Raw genomic sequence first — 20,525 nt, 5'->3', positions numbered from 1 at the left:
CCCCCCCAACCCGCCCCCAGGGGGAGGGTTAAGGATGAGAGGACCTGGAACTACCTCTGAGAGCTAGCTATATGCTGCCTGCCTGCCTGGAACCTCAGTTGGCTGACGGCAAAAAAATGTAAACAACAACAAACCAACCAAAGCACAATTCAATCCTTAATCTCTCTGTATGCGCTTACCCCCTGAGCGAGGTGGGGATACTGGATGCAGGCATGGCAATGCTTCCTCCTTCAGTGGACCCCCCTTGGGGCCAGAGAGACTGATCCTGTTTCCATGAGTCGGTTGGCGTGGCTTAGTGTAGTGTATTACCATGGCTCTGCTCCGGCCTCAGCTCTGAGAAAGCCAGTTCCCGTCACAGATCGCTGGTCTGTATTGGTCTCTGGTCTCCTGAACTCCAACGGTCATGCTCGAGCTCCTTCCTCCACGGTTTCTTCATGTTCCTCAGACACACAGATGTTTCTCTCAACTCTCTAAACTCCAAATCCTCATCCATGTCTGTTTTTCCCTCTGTTCTCTCCCTCTGATCCAGATCGAGCTGGCCGCACCCCTCGCTCTAACTACTGCTGTTGCCTGCAGGTGAGGTCTGTTTCTGGGGTGATAATGCTGCTCACTCCTGCATCGCCACAGACACCAAGGTAAAGCAACACAACACAACACAACCTCACCTCAACTCACTACCAAATACACAGGAGTGCAATTACCCATCGTTGTCTATTTAAAAAAATATTAAAAAGTGAGTAATCAAGCAGAATATATGGCACAAGTTCAAGTACTGTGCTCCATGAGGATCACAAAAAGAAACACTCACCCACATGTCTAGTGTTCCTAGTGGTCCCTGAGACTGTGCCTCAGACTAGTAGTCCCTGAGACTGTGCCTCAGACTAGTAGTCCCTGAGACTGTGCTTCAGACTAGTAGTCCCTGGGATTGTGCCTCAGACTAGTAGTCTCTGAGACTGTGCCTCAGACTAGTAGTCCCTGAGACTGTGCCTCAGACTAGTGGCCCTGGGACTGTGCCTCAGACTAGTAGTCCCTGGGACTGTGCTTCAGACTAGTAGTCCCTGTGGACTTAGTCCCTGGGACTGTGCTCAGACTAGTAGTCCTGTGCCTCAGACTAGTAGTCCCTGAGACTGTGCCTCAGACTAGTAGTCTCTGAGACTGTGCCTCAGACTAGTAGTCCCTGGGACTGTGCTTCAGACTAGTAGTCCCTGGGACTGTGCCTCAGACTAGTAGTCCCTGAGACTGTGCTTCAGACTAGTAGTCCCTGGGACTGTGCTTCAGACTAGTAGTCCCTGGGACTGTGCCTCAGACTAGTAGTCCCTGGGACTGAGACTGTGCCCTCAGACTAGTAGTCCCTGGGACTGTGCTGTGCTTCAGACTAGTAGTCCCTGGGTGCCTCAGACTTGTCCCTGGGACTGTGCTCAGACTAGTAGTCCCTGAGACTGTGCCTCAGACTAGTAGTCTCTGAGACTGTGCCTCAGACTAGTAGTCCCTGGGACTGTGCTTCAGACTAGTAGTCCCTGGGACTGTGCTTCAGACTAGTAGTCCCTGAGATTGCGCTTCAGACTAGTAGTCCCTGGGACTGTGCCTCAGACTAGTAGTTCCTGAGACTGTGCTTCAGACTAGTAGTCCCTGGGACTGTGCTCAGACTAGTAGTCCCTGGGATTGTGCCTCAGACTAGTAGTCTCTGAGACTGTGCCTCAGACTAGTAGTCCCTGGGACTGTAGTCTCTGAGACTGTGCCTCAGACTGCTCAGACTCTCTGAGACTGTGCCTCAGTAGTCCCTGGGACTTGTGCCTCAGACTAGTAGTCCCTGGGACTGTGCCTCAGACTAGTAGTCCCTGGGACTGTGCCTCAGACTAGTGACTGCTGTGGTTTTTCTCCCTGAACAGCAGCAGATGCAGAGAGTCCTAAAGGTCCCAGCTGACCCAGCGGTGTCCTGTAGTCTCTGGGATGTGTTGTGACAGAGGCTGTAACGCCAGGAAGACTATCTACTCTTCACCTGTCACCTCGCCCCCGAATGCAGCCCCGGCTACTACCGCCACCCTGCCGCGTCTGGGCTCTGACAGGAAGTGTTTGACCGGAGGAACAGGTAGTTGACCTCTCTCTCTCTCTCTCTCTCAAGATTTCTCTCATCATCTCCCTTTCTCTTTAGCGTCCTCTCCGTCTCACTTACTCACCACAGGCACAATGCTCTCCCCACTCCTGACCCACTGGGTATTGTCAGGGATCTAATAGACTCCTGGTCCGTGACATGGTGGTGTGCTAGTGCTTTTTCATTGTTTGGTTATTCACTCTGTTTTCTCTGACCTTTCTATCCGTGGGGTGGAAGCCATGCGAAGGACATGTTTTTTGTTGTTGTCTCTGAGGCCTCCGTGCGCAGTCTACCATCGCTGTTCTACTTCTGCATGTATATTACTGTGGAGGTTAGAGCCTCAAGATACAGTTTAACTTAGGGTTGGGTTTGGAGTCAAGGTCAGTATGATATGAGGATGAAACTAAAATATTGAATACAGTTAAGGTTATGGGTCACTGTTAGGGTTATGGCTTTGGTTATGGATAAACTAGAGTCAATGTGTTGCTTGTGTTAGTGAGAGCATTGATAATGATTCATGTTAATATGATGGTTAAGCTAAGGACTTTATTGTTAGTTCCTGCAAAAGCTAGGTTTGGGGTTGTTGGGTTATGAACGCACTGTGTGCTGAACATAGATCCAGTGCAAGTTTTTACTCTTGACAGGGTGCCATGTATTCAGCTTTTAAAACAATGATGAAATGTCGGAAGACTTTCAGGCAGCTCAGAATTAAACATTAATCCTCTCTGAGTATAGGACTATTTTCGTTTCTCCTCTCCTCCTTTTCACACATTGGTCAATCGAGCAATGAGTGTACCTTCTCAGTCCCAATGGATCTGGTGATGGTGGCATATGGTTTGCGGACTTTAGTCTACAGTTGTACCTTAACACAATTCTTCCTCTTCCCTTTCATGGGTCCCACCCTGAGAACCCGGTCCTGGAAAAGTGAGACGGCCCCAAAACTTTGTGACAAGGCTTTAAGTAAGGAGGAGGGGATATTTTATTAATGGCAGCTATTAATATTCTATCGCAGTGGGATCACGGTGTATTTCTTTTTACAGAGGGATAATGAATAACTGAGTACCTCCACGCCACCCGAATCCTCCACATGAATATTCAGGCTCTGACTGGGGCTGATGGACGCCAGTGGGGTCTCTGCCCTGGTCTGTGGTGGGACAGTCAGCCTCACTGTCTCAGCCCTTCTCTCTCTCTCTCTCTCTGTCTCTGTGCTGGTACAACTCAGTCTCAGCCCCCTTTCTCTCTGAGCTTCCTGGTACACATGGGGTTGAAGCTTATAGATCTGAGGGTGTGCTTTCACCAGGGCCTCCGTGGAGGCTGGGACTGATTGATTACGGGAGTGTGGCTTTGTGTGGGTTTTTAATGGATTGATTCATTTTGGGCCTTGACTGCGGGGCGTCTGAGGCACACAGGGCGAGAGGTGAACAGTCCTCTCTCTGGCTAGAGCTCTTTCGTTTGTGATTGCATCTCTCTCTCCCATCTTCACCGCCACCGTTACGTCTGTAGGTGTGTGCACGCGTGGGTGTGATTTGCTCTGTATGTCCTGTACCCGCCTGGAAGCTGTTGTACAAACCTGGCTGAAGGCATTCAAAGTCTGACAAAGGATTCTTTACAGATGCAGACATTTTTCACAGCGGTGCTGAACTGAAGGAGATTAAGGGAGTTCGCCAAGAGAGAGGAGAGGTACAAAGGGAGCCAGGAGATGAGGGAATAGAGGTGATCTGGATAAAAGAACGTGAACAAATAAAAGACAAGCAGACTGTCTGACAGAGAGAAGGATGGGTAGGCATGCAAACAGAACATGCATGGAACGCCATGGAGATTTAGAGAGACAATGTTTCAAGACAGTAACAGTATGAAAGAAAGAACAGAACAGAACTATGTATAAAAGAAATAAGAAGGACAAAAAATGAAGCAAGAACTCAATAACATCCATCAGTCCTTGGACGGGCTCTGCCTGCCTGTGCCTCCCCTCCCTGGTGGGCTATGGAACTGTGCAGTGAGTGGTGCCGAGCTAACCCTCTCTGCCTCTATTAGAGACAGAAAACCAGAGGATTACTGCCAGGGCCAAGGCTAATGACTGTCACGGCCACAGAAAGCCGATTTACAGAAGAAGCCTGCTGCATAGAGAAGCCAAAAATCTATCTCTCTTTTTGTGTTTTTTTTTGCATTGTATTGTATGAGATGGGAGAAAATTGTATAGGATGCAAAAATATTTATCTGGGTTGTTCCACAAAATGAGTGCCTTTTGTGTCTCTTTGATATTTTAGGTAGCAATTGTGCACCAATATTCAATTTTTAAAGTCCGTTATATTCACTGAAGTGCCTTTTATAGAATTTAATAAATCTGATTTTTTTTATATGAATCAAGACTTATTAAAGTGCCAAAATTCTGCATTTTGAAATGTCCTTCTTGGAAGATTTTAACCCACTGAACCTCAACATTTCCCCGTCAAAGCATTAGTTATTTTGTTCCAAAGTCATTTCTGAATATTATAATCAATTTAATGTTATTAGTGATTCATTTTAAGGAGAAAAAAAATCCTGTCCCTCATTTTAAGGTCAACCCTGTTACCTGAACTGAACCCCCTTCTTAATATGGTGAAACATTTAATAGTCAAATCATAGTGTAAAAGCAGGTGAGCTGGTTTGACTCTTTTTGGACATTTTCTGGTGTTTAGTGGTGGAAAACCGAGCCTGTCGAGAATAACACGCCAACTTTGTTACCCATTGACAAACAAGATAGTTTTTACAATTTCATTTTTTTGCTAAGCTTGCATTCAATTGCCGCTCCCTGTTGCACACAACAAGCATCCATTCTCACTGTCACAAGGGGCTGATTTTACAGTTTTTCTCAATTGCTAAAACACTAAAACCCATTGGCTGAACAAGGTTCTCAGTTGCCTGGACTCATTTAGCTAATTATGCAGTCTGTTGTCAATACCTTAAACCATTTCACATGGTAAAACACAATTTGCAGATCTCACTTAGACTTTTCAGCAAAACTCTAAACACATTCTCATTCTCAAAACACATTCTGCACCCTCATGCACATGTCATCCATACTGGTAAACACAAGTGGCAACAATAAAATACAAATAGAGAACATATGTCATTGATTGAACTCAACCACTCAAAATTGATTTAACCTGTTTCAAATGATGCGACACAACCAATATAAGCCAGTTCAGAGAGAAAACAGGTTGTTGAAGGTGGGAAGGAGAAAGTCTGAGAATGGATACTGTAGTACAGTGCATTGTAGGCTGTATACTGTACAATGGATTCATTATATGGCCCTGAACATTGTGCTTTCCATTTATGACAGTTTTTTTGGATTGCTTACACACTAAAATTAAAAGTAGTACACTATTAGCAAAACCTTACACTCAAGAAGCAAAACATCAGCCCATATTTGCACAACTATAAGCACATTGTCAACCTCACACTTGTTGCAAAACTCTACACACAGTGATTTGCAAAACACTAAACACACTTAACATACATTACACACAAAAATCTATCATGAAGTCACGTCTTTACAATACCAAAGCACTGACTGTCAAATTACCACACCGTCCAACCAATTGGTTCAACACAGTCATCAGGTGTGCAAACACTCGTTTGCTTAATTGTAGACACACCAATCAGGTGTATAAGCACTATAAAAAGCAGCAGGTGAGTTCATCGGTCTTCAAGCACAATGGAAAGAGTCAGAGAAAGAGTAAGACGAGGAGGACGAGGACGAGGGGGAGGAAGACGGGGAGGACGAGGGGGAGGACGACGGGGAGGAAGACGGGGAGGAAGGTGCTCAAAGAGGACCGAATCTGACAAATGAGATCCGCGCAACACTGGTAGACCACGTTGTCAACCACGGCCTGACGCTGGGGGAGGCTGGACTGCGAGTACAGCCAACTCTAAGCTGATATACAGTGGCAAGTGTGATGAGAACATTTAGACTGGAAAATAGGTATTGTAAAAAATATCATCATATAAAAAAACATCTGCACGGTTTCAGTAACTGCTTACAGTACTGTATTCTATGCACTATAAGCACTTCTGTTACCTTTTCCAGTGAAATTACTGTACTATTGTATACTGTTTTTTTTCTACATAGGATTGAGGGTCAGGAACAACAAGGGGGAAGGCCTCCTATGTTCACAGAACAGCAAGAGAGGGAGATAGTAAACATGGTTTTGACCAACAATGCTATAACACTCAAGTAGCTCCAAGCTAACATTGTCAATAACCACGCCATTTTCAACAATATCCATCAGGTCTCAACATCTACACTGCCACGCATCCTAAAAAAAACATATTCAAATGAAGCAAATTCCGAAAGGGTGAAACGACTGCGGCATGATTATGCAGAGGTATGTATTCACTTTAACAGTGTGATCTTGCATACTGTCTCATCTTTTACTGCACTGTAATATGTATACTAGATCTACACAATTTTGCCTGACACTGTTTTTCAGAGTTTTACGAATGGATGGAGAGAGATCCAGCATGAGGTCATTTACGTAGATGAGGCTGGGTTCAACCTGACGAGAACACGAAGGAGGGGAAGAAACATCATTGGCCACAGGGCTTTAGTCAATGTCCCAGAGCAACGTGGGGGTAATATAACACTCTGTGCAGCCATTACACAGAATGGGGTCCTCCACCGCCATGCCCATATGGGCCCTTACAACACAGCCCTCATACTTACATTCTTGGACCAATTGCACAACATAACAGCAGCAAATCAAATCGATCATATGCAATACATTGTTGTCTGGGACAATGTGTGTTTCCACCGCTCTGCTCTGGTTCATAACTGGTTTCAGCAACATCTCCATTTCACCGTCCTATATCTTCCACCATACTCTCCATTCCTCAACCCTACAGAAGAGTTTTTCTCGGCATGGCGGTGGAAGGTATATGATCTCCGTCTCCAGGCTGAGGTACCCCTCATCCAAGCCATGGAGGAGGCCTGTGACCAGATGGAGGTAGCAGCAATGCAAGGATGGATTCGTCATTCAAGACGTTTCTTTCCAAGGTGTCTTGCTAATGACAACATTGCCTGCGACGTTGATGAAATTCTCTGGCCAGATCCAGCTAGGCGAAGAGACAATGTCTAGTTATATATATATTTTTTTTGAACTTACAATACGTAAAGTTACGTTTGGTTACAGTATTATGAATCTCCATGTCAACATTTTGGGCGTCTTGAGAAATAAATGAGTTTCTTCAGTCTGCAACATTGGTCTTGTGTAGTGTTTGGTGAATTTACATTATATTTGTACTTTGTTGATAGTAGCCTACTCTAATCATAGGGAAGTAGAAGTGCTAAAAGTGTTTTAGGTTTATCACAGCAGAGTGTAACTTGTCCAAACAGAGTATAGTAATGTGAAACGTGTGTTTCATATGGTAACAAAGTGTGGTTTTTAAAAAGAAGTGTCTAGTTTTTACAAGAGTGTTTAATTTTGCAAAGGATCTGTAGTGTTTTGCTAATTGGGTGTGGTTGTGCTAATTGTGTGTAATGTTTTGAAAACACGGGCCCTGTTTTGAAAATCGTGCTTTAGCAATCAAAGACTAACAGTACTGACTGCTCAATAGATTTTGACTGGTTGCTGTCACGCCCTGGTCTATATTTATTATGTACAGATTAGTCTATGGCTGCCTGAGGCGGTTCTCAATCAGAGTCAGGTGATTATATTATCGTTGTCTCTGATTGGGAACCATATTTAGGTAGCCTGGGTTTCACTGTGTGTTTGTGGGTGAATGTTTCTGTGTTTGTTACACCAGTCAGGGCTGTTTCGGTTTTCGACGTTTGTTGTTTTGTATTGTTCGTGTTTTTTCATCATTAAAGATGTATCGAACGAATCACGCTGCATTTTGGTCCGATCCTTATTCCACCTCTTCGTCAGAGAAGGAGGTAGAAGAAACACATTACAGTTGCAGGTTCATATCAACAAATAAGAATTACAGTATCAGAGACAAATTACAAGTTTGTGAGATGCAGGGTACAGTACTGTATAAATAGGGTTACAAGGAGGAGGAAGAACAAAATTGCAAAGCAGAGTAATTTCTGATCATTTTTGAGCTACTATGATAGAACATGTTTTCATTCATCAAAAGACAATGACGGAAAAATAATCATATTTTTTTTAGATTAAAAATGTACTTCTCCCTGAGAATTGTATGTTTGGAACAATGTGTTTTCTATTTTTCGGTGTATTGTTAATGACTGCTTGAGAGTATAATTTTGATCACTTTGTTTATGATTTGAGAGCAGTGTTTGATTTGGAACACAGGTAAAACTGTTTTGAGGAGAATGTTTCATTTTGCAAGAGGAGTCAGAGGTTATGGAAATAGTGCTTGAAGATGAGGTTTTGTGTTTAATGTGTTCAGGAAATGGAGCAAGGTTGCAGAAATTGTGTTTTAGCAATTGAGAAAAACTGTAAGATGAAATCGTCAACCCTGTTATGGTCAACCCTTTAACTTTATATGGCACTTAATATGCACTTACTATAGTCATTTTTTATTGAAGGAAGTTGAACCTGTGCTCTTTATGACAGAATATTAAAATGAGGTGATTAAATATTTTTTTGTTGTTGACCAAGTTAAGCATCTCAAAAGGCACCGAATTGGTGGAACGGCCCATCAATCCTATTCTGTTCTTATCCCTAATGTCCTAGAGAAGGAGGGAGGGAGAGAAAATGAGTGGGTGAGAGAGAGGGGATGTAGATTGACACAGTAAACAGCCGAATAAAACTCTAATACCGCAGTTCAAGCCTTCTCTGACCTGTTAGAATGGAGTCTATCAAGTAACGGACTCACAAGTCACTAACCATATCTTGACTAAAGTATCTGTGAATGTCTAGCCACCTGAATCCTGAAGCACACGTACTGTACACAACTGCTGGACATTCTGCACGAGCTGTAATCCAATTAGCCAGGGCCTGACTGAGCAATAGTTGGCCAACGTTCTGTGCTCAGTAGGTTTAGTATTCACAGAGCATCTCTTGGGTGAGTTAACTGAAGGCTACAATTTAATCGCCCCCAGAGAGACTAATAAAAAAAACAATGGGCCTTCATCCCACGCCAACAGAGTCATGGTGTCACTGGACGTGCTATCATGGTAGGATACACAAACAGGTTAGTTCTTCCTCATGCACATTGTGTCCCATGTAGGCTAGAATATGGGGGAGGCTAGATAAGGGTTGAATTATGTAAAGAATAGGCCTATTATTTTGTGGTACTTTAATAGGTCTTTGTTGGCATTTGTTTTAACTTTCGTAGTAGGAGGTTGTTTGATGTCCTATACTCCAAAAAGGGCTCACATGTTTTTAAGGCCACCAAATCTAAAGTGTAATCATGGAGCAATGAGAAAGGGAAGGGAAATTGGTGATGAAAAGGCTCTTTGTTGCATAGCGTAGTGAGAGGCCAGAGAATATGCAGGGAGAGAGAGAGAGAGAGTGAGAGAGAGAGAGAGAGAGAGAGAGAGAGAGAGAGAGAGAGAGAGAGAGAGAGAGAGAGAGAGAGAGAGAGAGAGAGAGAGAGAGAGAGAGAGAGAGAGAGAGAGAGAGAGAGAGAGAGAGAAAGAGAGAGAGACAGAGAGATGGAGAGAGAGAGAGGGAGACAGAGAGAGAGAGAGAGAAAGAGAGAGAGAGAGAGAGAGAGAAAGAGTGACAGAGACAGAGACAGAGAAAGAGAGAGAGAGAGAGAGAGAGAGACAGAGGAGAAAGGTTGCCATTGAGAAGGGTCGACACAGAAAAACCTGGCTCCCGGTAGAGGAAAGGCTGTATCACCACCATAAAACACATAGAAAGTGTCCTTTCCCCAAATTTGAAGTCATTATTCAAGGTTCCAAAGACCTCTCTGATGAGAAGAGGCTACCCGTGCTGTTGGGGGAGGACATACAGAGCTGTGGGTTGGCAGGACACTACATTGCTGCACGCCATAAAATAAGGGGCAGTTTCTGACAGACAAACCAACCTGTCCTCTGTTCCATTGTTATTGTCCATTGAATGGTTATTATTGCTGTTGTTACTGATTGTCCCGTTAATTATTTTTAATTAAGTTAATATTGTAAATGAATCACTTAATTTCCAAAGTACGCTTTGGCAATGTGTTCATTGTTACGTCATGTCAATAAAGCAATTTGAATTGAATAGAGAGAGAGTGAGAGAGAGATAATTACTTGACACATTGGAAAGAATTAACAAGAAACTGAGCAAACTAGAATGCTATTTTGCCTAAACAGAGAGTACACATTGGAAGAATACCTGACCACTGTGACTGACCCAAACTTAAGGAAAGCTTTGACTACGTACAGACTCAGTGAGCATAGCCTTGCTATTGAGAAAGAGAAGACAGGCTATATGCACACTGCCCACAAAATGAGGTGGAAACCGAGCTGCACTTCCTAACCTCCTGCCATATTAGAGACACATATTTCCCTCAGATTACACAGATCCACAAAAAATTTGAAAACAAACCCGATTTTGATCAACTCCCATATCTACTGGGTGAAATACCACAGTGTGCCATCACAGAAGCAAGATTTGTGAACTGTTGCCACAAGAGAAGGGCAACCAGTGAAGAACAAACACCCTATGTTGATTTATTTTCCCTTTTGTACTTTAACCATTTGCACATCGTCTGTATATATACATAATTTGACATTTGAAATGTCTTTATTCTTTTGGAACTTCTGTGAGTGTAATGTTATTTCCCTTTTGTATATTATCTACTTCACTTGCTTTGGCAATGTCAACATGTGTTTCCCATGCCAATAAAGCCCCTGAGAGAGAGAGAGAGAGAGAGAGAGAGAGAGAGAGAGAGAGAGAGAGAGAGAGAGAGAGAGAGAGAGAAAGAGAGAGAGAGAGCGAGAGGGAGGGAGTGAGAGTGAGAGTGAGAGTGAGAGTGAGAGAGAGAGAGAGAGAGAGAGAAACAGTGACATTTAGGATTTAGGAATATCAGATCTGAGTGATTTCTTACCCTCAGTCCCTTTGTCCCCCCCCCTACCCCCCACACATACACACTCACAAACACACACATGCCTAGGCATCGATTTGGCTGGCTCTGAGCGCACAGGGGGGAGAGAGAGCTCTCATGGAGAAGTTTGTACAATTGATCTCTGGAGGGGATGAGATTCAAGACCTGCTCTGTTCCATCCATCCCTCTCTTTCTTTCTTTCCTCCCCATCTCTTTCTCTCTCTCTCTCCCTCGCTCTCTCTCTCTTTCTCTCCTTCTCTCCCTCCTCCGGGCTGAATATGCGTTTTACTGCATTAGTGGAAGGCGAGGAGGGAGAAGGGAACAGGGAAGGCATTGCTATTCTGTATGGCACCTCAACTGAGGAAACTGAACATCCCAGGAGGAAGCGACTTGGTTGACTTGGCAATGGACTTAAGGAAGTAAGACAATGTGTGTCGACTTGTAGATTTGTGCAATACACCACCCTGGAGGGAATAGTTGGTCCTCTGACATGAGATCAAAAACCCAGGGGGGGAGTTACCCCCTCCTACTAAATAGTGATTCCCACTGGCAGTCTGAGGGCCTGTTCTGAGGGCCTGATCATTGCAAGCATAGAGAGAAGTGTTCTCTAGCTATAATAGTGAGCTTCCTTTTCAACTGGTAATTATTATTCTATGACCTGAAGCTAGCTAATATGTTCAAATACAAATGGCACCAATGTCCACTCCTTTCCCTCCAAAATCTGATACCTAAAGGTGGTTGACCACTGGACACTACGGGGTTATATCAATAGCCTTATTTACCCCCAAATCCTTGTCCATTTGTGAATGGGGAGGAAGTCTGGTGAAGAATTAAGGGAGAACAGCAAGCTGCCAAAATATGCTCAGCCTGTCAGTTTGGAAAGGAGGAAAAAGAAAGGTGAGAAAAACATCAGGAGACGACAAGCTCATTTCAATAAGGAGATCGATGGGGATGCAGGAAAAGGTGCTGTGTGTGTCAATGATAAGCTTTCATGGGAAGGATAGGGAGGGGTGTACGGGGAGAGGGGAGGAAGGGGAGGGGTGTACGGGGAGAGGGGAGGAGGAGAGGGGAGGAAGGGGAGGGGTGTACGGGGAGAGGGGAGGAAGGGGAGGGGTGTGGGGAGAGGGGAGGAAGGGGGAGGGGTGTACGGGGAGAGGGGAGGAGGGGAGGGGTGTAGGGGAGAGGGGAGGAAGGGGAGGGGTGTACGGGGAGAGGGGAGGAGGGGGGGGGTGTACGGGGAGAGGGGGAGGAAGGGGAGGGGTGTACGGGGAGAGGGGAGGAAGGGGAGGGGTGTACGGGGAGGGGGAGGGGAGGAAGGGGAGGGGTGTACGGGGGAGAGGGGAGGAAGGGGAGGGGGGAGGGGAGGGGGAGGAAGGGGAGGGGTGTACGGGGGAGAGAGGGGAGGAAGGGGAGGGGTGTACGGGGAGAGGGGAGGAAGGGGAGGGGGTGTGCGGGGAGAGGGGAGGGGGAGGGTGTACGGGGAGAGGGGAGGAGGGGGAGGGGTGTAAGGGGAGGGGTGGGGAGAGAGGGGAGGAAGGGGGAGGGGTGTAGGGAGAGGGGAGGAAGGGGAGGGGTGTACGGGGAGAGGGGGAGGAAGGGGGAGGGGTGTAGGGGAGAGGGGAGGAGGGGAGGGGGTGTAGGGGAGAGGGGAGGAAGGGGAGGGTGTACGGGGAGAGGGGAGGAAGGGGAGGGGTGTACGGGGAGAGGGGAGGAAGGGGAGGGGTGTGTAGAGGGGGAGGAAGGGGAGGGGTGTGCGGGGAGAGGGGGAGGAGGGGGAGGGGTGTGCGGGGAGAGGGGAGGAAGGGGAGGGGTGTACGGGGAGAGGGGAGGAGGGGAGGGGTGTACGGGGAGAGGGGGGAGGAGGGGGAGGGGGGAGGAGGGGAGGGGTGTACGGGGAGAGGGGAGGAAGGGGTGGGGAGGGGAGGAGGGGGAGGGGTGTACGGGGGGAGAGGGGGAGGAAGGGGAGGGGTGTACGGGGGAGAGGGAGGAAGGGGAGGGGTGTACGGGGAGAGGGGAGGAAGGGGAGGGGTGTACGGGGAGAGGGGAGGAAGGGGGAGGGGTGTACGGGGAGAGGGGGAGGGGGGGAGGGGTGTAGGGGAGAGGGGAGGGGGGGAGGGGTGTACGGGGAGAGGGGGAGGAAGGGGGAGGGGTGTACGGGGAGAGGGGGAGGAGGGGGAGGGGTGTACGGGGAGAGGGGGGGAGGGGTGTACGGGGAGAGGGGAGGAGGGGTGTACGGGGAGAGGGGAGGAAGGGGAGGGGTGTACGGGGAGAGGGGAGGAGGGGAGGGGTGGGGGAGGGGGAGGAGGGGTGTACGGGGAGAGGGGGAGGGGGGGAGGGGGAGGGTGCGGGGAGAGGGGAGGGGGGGAGGGGTGGGGGAGAGGGGGAGAGGGGAGGGGAGAGGGGGAGGGGGGGTGTACGGGGAGAGGGGAGGAAGGGGAGGGGTGTACGGGGAGAGGGGGGGGAGGGGTGTACGGGGAGAGGGGAGGAAGGGGAGGGGTGTGCGGGGAGAGGGGAGGAAGGGGAGGGGGTGTAGGGGAGAGGGGAGGGGGGAGGAAGGGGGGGGGTGTACGGGGAGAGGGGAGGAGGGGGAGGGGGTGTACGGGGAGGGGGAGGAAGGGGAGGGGTGTACGGGGAGAGGGGAGGAAGGGGAGGGGTGTACGGGGAGAGGGGAGGAGGGGAGGGGTGTACGGGGAGAGGGGGAGGAGGGGGAGGGGGTGTACGGGGAGAGGGGAGGAAGGGGAGGGGTGTACGGGGAGAGGGGAGGAGGGGGAGGGGTGTACGGGGAGAGGGGAGGAAGGGGAGGGGTGTACGGGGGAGAGGGGGAGGAGGGGGGAGGGGTGTACGGGGAGAGGGGAGGAGGGGAGGGGTGTACGGGGAGAGGGGAGGAGGGGGAGGGGTGTACGGGGAGAGGGGGAGGAGGGGGAGGGGTGTACGGGGGAGGGGGGGGAGGGGGTGTACGGGGAGAGGGGAGGGGGGGAGGGGTGTAGAGGGGAGGAGGGGGAGGGGTGTAGGGGAGAGGGGAGGAGGGGGGGAGGGGTGTACGGGGAGAGGGGAGGAGGGGGAGGGGTGTGGGGGAGAGGGGAGGAGGGGGAGGGGTGTACGGGGGAGAGGGGAGGAAGGGGAGGGGTGTACGGGGAGAGGGGAGGAAGGGGGAGGGGTGTGGGGGAGGGGGGGTGTGGGGAGAGGGGAGGAGGGGAGGGGTGTACGGGGAGGGAGGGGGGAGGGGGTGTAGGGGGAGAGGGGAGGGGGGGAGGGGTGTACGGGGAGAGGGGGAGGAGGGGGAGGGGTGTACGGGGGAGAGGGGAGGAGGGGGAGGGGTGTACGGGGAGAGGGGAGGAGGGGAGGGGTGTACGGGGAGGGGGAGGAAGGGGGAGGGGTGTACGGGGAGAGGGGAGGAGGGGGAGGGGTGTACGGGGAGAGGGGAGGGGTGTACGGGGAGAGGGGGGGGGGGGGGAGGGGTGTACGGGGGAGAGGGGGAGGAGGGGGGGGGAGGGGTGGGGGAGAGGGGAGGAAGGGGAGGGGTGTACGGGGAGAGGGGGGGGGGAGGGGTGTACGGGGAGAGGGGGGGGAGGGGGGAGGGGTGAGGGGGAGGGAAGAGGGGAGGAGGGGAGGGTGTACGGGAGAGGGGAGGGGGGGGGGGGTGTATGGGGAGAGGGAATGAGGGGGGAGGGGTGTAGGGGAGAGGGGGGGGTAGGGGAGGGGGAGGGAATGAGGGGGTGGGGTGTACGGGGAGAGGGAGAGGGGGAGGGGTGTAAGGGGAGAGGGGAGGAGGAACAATTTAGAGAGGAAAGAGAGAGAGAGAAGGATGATGGAGGCCACATTGCCCAAACTATTTAACAAAATACTAGTAGTTGGTTTGACTGGCCACTGGGTAAAGACATTTCTTTGATAAGAACACTGTGTCCATGGTGATTGTTTTGATCTCTAGAGCATTTGAGACAAGTGAATGAAGTAAAGGTGAAGGAGTTGTAACAAGCACAACTCTTAGGGAACAAATAAAACCATTAGGACAAGATGGCAAACATTACAATATTGGTCAAGGTATTCACTCCTGTTTATATGATGTGTGATATTGGAGCGGCCACAGATTCAAATCTTGTTTTTACTGCCATTAATAGCTAGTATTTAGTTGGACTCATCTCTGCAGGCTGTGGTCAGTATTTTTAGGCGGTTGGCCTTTCTGGCAGTCACTTCCCTCTCCCCAGCCACATATGGGTGATGTGATAGTTGGGGACGGGCTTTCAGCAGTGGTCCATGTCATGGGGGCTTGTGGTGCCTGCACTCTGCACCACATCCTTCATTATAACAGACTATCTGTCTGAAGGGAGACTGGCTGACTGTTAACCAATGAAAACCTACATTTATAATGTTGGTTTCCTGTTCTTCCTTGTTGTACTTGGCTTATTAAGGTACTATTCCTAGCACCCTACGTAGTTTTCAGTTGGTAAACAAGGAATGGTACTTTTCTGATTTCAGCCAGTAGTTTTGAACATAGTGCTCAACGAGACAAAACGGGTCCCCGGAAATTGTGAACAATTTTGTACTACGCCATCTAATTCTTCTGATAATTCATGTGCTGCAAAAAAAAGAATATATATATATAGGTAAAGAATATATATATATATTCTTTTTTTTGCAGCACATAAATTATCAGAAGAATTGGATGGCGTAGTACAAAATTGTTCACAATTTCCGCGATTTTGCAGGTTTTCCTACTTACAAAGCATGTAGAGGTCTGTAATTTTTATCATAGGTACACTTCAACTGTGAGAGACGGAATCTAAAACAAAAATCCAGAAAATCACATTGTATTATTTTTAAGTAATTAATTTGCATTTTATTGCATGACATAAGTATTTGATACATCAGAAAAGCAGAACTTAATATTTGGTACAGAAACCTTTTTTTGCAATTACAGAGACCATACGTTTCCTGTAGTTCTTGACCAGGTTTGCACACACTGCAGCAGGGATTTTGGCCCACTCCTCCATATAGACCTTCTCCAGATCCTTCAGATTTCGGGCTGTCGGTGGGCAATACAGGCTTTCAGCTCCCTCCAAAGATTTTTTATTGGGTTCAGGTCTGGAGACTGGCTAGTCCACTCCAGGACCTTGAGATGCTTCTTACGGAGCCGCTTCTTAGTTGCCCTGGCTGTGTGTTTCGGGTCGTTGTAATGCTGGAAGACCCAGTCACCACCCATCTTCAATGCTCTTACTGAGGGAAGGAGGTTGTTGGCCAAGATCTCGCGATACATGTCCCCATCCATCCTCCCCTCAATATGGTGCAGTCGTCCTGTCCCTTTGCAGAAAAGCATCCCCAAACAATGATGTTTCCACCTCCATGCATCACGGTTGGGATGGTGTTCTTGGAGTTGTCCTCATCCTCCTTCTTCCTCCAAACACGGCGAGTGGAGTTTAGACCAAAAAGCTCTATTTTTGTCTCATCAGACCACATGACCTTCTCCAATTCCTCCTCTGGATCATCCAGATGTTCATTGGCAAACTTCAGACTGGCCTGGACATGCGCTGGCTTGAGCAGGGGGACCTTGCGTGCGCTGCAGGATTTTAATCCATGACGGCATAGTATGTTACTCATGGTTTTCTTTGAGACTGTGGTCCCAGCTCTCTTCAGGTCATTGACCAGGTCCTGCCGTGTAGTTCTGGGCTGATCCCTCACCTTCCTCATGAGCATTAATGCCCCACGAGGTGAGATCTTGCATGGAGCCCCAGACCGAGGGTGATTGACCGTCATCTTGAACTTCTTCCATTTTCTAATAATTGCGCCAACAGTTGTTGCCTTCTCACCAAGCTGCTTGCCTATTGTCCTGTAGCCCATCCCAGCCCTGTGCAGGTCTACAATTTTATCCCTGATGTCCTTACACAGCTCTCTGGTCTTGGCCATTGTGGAGAGGTTAGAGTCTGTTTGATTGAGTGTGTGGACAGGTGTCTTTTACACAGGTAATGTTCAAACAGGTGCAGTTAATACAGGTAATGAGTGGAGAATGTCATGCAATAAAATGCAAATGAATTACTCAAAAATCATACAATGTGATTTTCTGGATTTTAGATTCCGTCTCTCACAATTGAAGTGTACCTATGATAAAAATTACAGACCTCTACATGCTTTGTAAGTAGGAAAACCTGCAAAATCGGCAGTGTATCAAATACTTGTTCTCCCCACTGTATATATATACTGTTGCAATTCGTATGATATGTTACAAATTCCAATTCGTCCAATATGTTAAGAATTTGTAAGTGCTTAAGATCTCGGACTGCATCTTTAAAGTAACTATAGTCCAGCGGTCTTGTTCGAGGTCAGGGGTCATCACCTGCCATTGACGTCCCAGTGACCTGGCGTTATGGATGGGATATTGATAACTCTTCAATCCCTGTCATGCTAGTATTAGCCACAATAGCCTTTGATGCTGGGCCGATCTGATCCTGGCTTACTGTAGACAACACTGAAATGCCAAGAGGGTTAAGACCAAAAGATTCCTGTCACCTGTTTCAACAGGAGTTTTGTATGGTGTTATGGGGGTTTGAGGAAGCTGAGACAACGTGGTGCAGAGGAATAGTAAGGACTTATTTACACCTCCTCGCTCCCTGTTAGAAAACCCGCAAACAGAAAAAAACAACAGACAGGCTATTTCTTGATAGCTGTCACTGTGTATTTCTCAGCGGCTCGCTGCCTGACATGTTAACACTGACAATAAGACAGATTAGTCGCCATGAAGGCTTTTTTTGGGGACCGGCGGTGGCAGCAGGGGGAGATTTGTTCAATGTTGCTCGCTGCACGCTGTTGTGCGTAATAAATAGGCCCCGGCAAAGGCTGGCACGGAGCTATCATGGCACGTCATCTATGGGATCAGCTCTCAGCTGACAAAACGACTGGACACCTCTCCCTCTCCCTTCTCCATCTGTAAAGAACGAGTGTTGTTTCTATCATCATTCCTCATTATTGTCGTCGTCCCCCCCCTCCCCCGTCTCTCCCGCTTCTCTTTCTCATCATGTTAAGAAAGATGTCTTTGAGGGATGTTGAAGACAAGTGTGGTTTATAACAAGAGTGTACGGAATGGAAGGTGATGTCATTTGTCCTTGTCACCCATGCAGTCACTCTGGTCGTGACGTGTAACGGTGTGTGTATACCCGCCTCATATCCTGTCTCACTCTCCTGTAGGCGCTTTGGATGGACAGTGACCCCTACCTCTGGGGGGGGGGGGTTCCAGGTTGAAGAAAAATAGGATAAGGAAAAAATGTATGATCATTGGCCCATCATGTCCATGTGATGTCTGTCAAAGAACTGCAGGTCGACTGCACACACCGTGTTTCTTGGTAGTCGTAAACAAATCTACTTTGAAACAAATGCAGACACCTCACACACTTGGTTAGGGGCTTAAAAAAGAGGACACCTGTACCATGTCAGATATATAGTTGAAATGTATTACATTTTGAGATTGCATCCCAATAATACACATTAAATACATCACAGAAGACTGTAATATAACAAAACTGTTTGACATAAGAACACTGGTTTACATTTTTTTATGTTTGTTAATTATGAAATTATTAAAAAGATGAATAACTTTCCACCCATGAGGACACTCATTTGACTGCAGGAAAGGACTACAGAGAGAGTTATCTCCTTGGGTCTGTTTGGTGTGGGCCAGTTTGCTGGAGTTAAAACATGCATTGTATTTTTGTTGACAGTGCATAAATACTGTAGAAATGACAACGTTTGTTTTGACTTGAGGTTTGAGTGATTTGAGACCCTTGGGGGTGGCAGGGGTTATATAGTACCTGCCACACCCCACACCCCTCTGCCTCCCCCTCCCTTCTCCCTCCTCCCAGGGTGCACTTGAGCAGGTCGTACAGGCACATCCATCTTCTTTTAATCCCCAATTACTCTGCCTCTCTCTTTCTGGTTCTCTGTGTAAATGGATGGGGTGAGGGAGGGAGGGAGGGAGGATTGGGCTGATGGATCTTGTTAGAGGTGTTGCATTGATAATCGGTAGACAGAGGGAGAGAGGCATGTGGCGAGAGAGGGTGAGTGAGAGAGATGTCTCTATTCATCCACAAGGTGCCCTTGAGAGAAAATAGAAAGAGAGAGAGAGAGGGGAGGGAGCAAGCAAGAGAGAGACACACAGAGAGAGCAGAAGCGAGTCAGAGAGAGGAAGAACGTTGAGCCTTCACAAATGCAGTGGTGATGTCACTTTAGTTTATCTCCACTGGTGCTTCTGACTGACCAGAGAGTTCCATCCCTCCTTCCATCTGGGAGAAGAGTGATTCTCCATGTTTACCAAGGATAAACGATTTCTCCTCTTCTCCTCCTCTCTCCAACCGCTCGCTGGAGGAGCAGAACTCTGTTCATAATTCATACCTCATACCCTTATCTTCCACTTGGCCTATTTGGTTACAATGACCGCACAAGGCATTTGTATTCTCCCTTACCTTCTACAGCATCAGCTTTTCACTAATGCCTCTACAGAGGGGGAAGTAAGAGAGACTGTGTCTGCTGTGCTGACTGCTATATATTAAAAAGAAAGATGTGCACTGTATCGTGTTTGTTTGTACGTACACCACATCATCAAATCAAATCAAATTTATTTATATAGCCCTTCGTACATCAGCTGATATCTCAAAGTGCTGTACAGAAACCCAGCCTAAATCCCCAAACAGCAAGCAATGCAGGTGTAGAAGCACGGTGGCTAGGAAAAACTCCCTAGAAAGGCCAAAACCTAGGAAGAAACCTAGAGAGGAACCAGGCTATGTGGGGTGGCCAGTCCTCTTCTGGCTGTGCCGGGTGGAGATTATAACAGAACATGGCCAAGATGTTCAAATGTTCATAAATGACCAGCATTGTCCAATAATAATAAGGCAGAACAGTTGAAACTGGAGCAGGAGCACGGCCAGGTGGACTGGGGACAGCAAGGAGTCATCATGTCAGGTAGTCCTGAGGCATGGTCCTAGGGCTCAGGTCCTCCGAGAGAGAGAAAGAAAGAGAGAAAGAGAGAATTAGAGAGAGCACACTTAAATTCACACAGGACACCGAATAGGACAGGAGAAGTACTCCAGATATAACAAACTGACCCTAGCCCCCCGACACATAAACTACTGCAGCATAAATACTGGAGGCTGAGTCAGGAGGGGTCAGGAGACACTGTCAAACAGGAAGGATATAACCCCACCCACAGCCCCCACACCACTAGGGGGATATCTTCAACCACCAACTTACCATCTTGAGACAAGGCTGAGTATAGCCCACAAAGATCTCCGCCATGGCACAACCCGGGGTGGGGGGGGGGGGGCGCCAACCCAGACAGGATGACAACATCAGTGACTCAACCCACTCAGGTGACGCACCCCTCCCAGGGACGGTATGAGAGAGCCCAAGTAAGCCAGTGACTCAGCCCCTGTAATAGGGTTAGAGGCAGAGAATCCCAGTGGAATGAGGGGAA

The sequence above is a fragment of the Oncorhynchus masou genome, chromosome 15 (genome assembly GCF_036934945.1).
Source record: "Oncorhynchus masou masou isolate Uvic2021 chromosome 15, UVic_Omas_1.1, whole genome shotgun sequence".
NCBI classification, from domain to species: domain Eukaryota; kingdom Metazoa; phylum Chordata; class Actinopteri; order Salmoniformes; family Salmonidae; genus Oncorhynchus; species Oncorhynchus masou.
Note: the sequence above shows the minus strand (reverse complement) of the source record.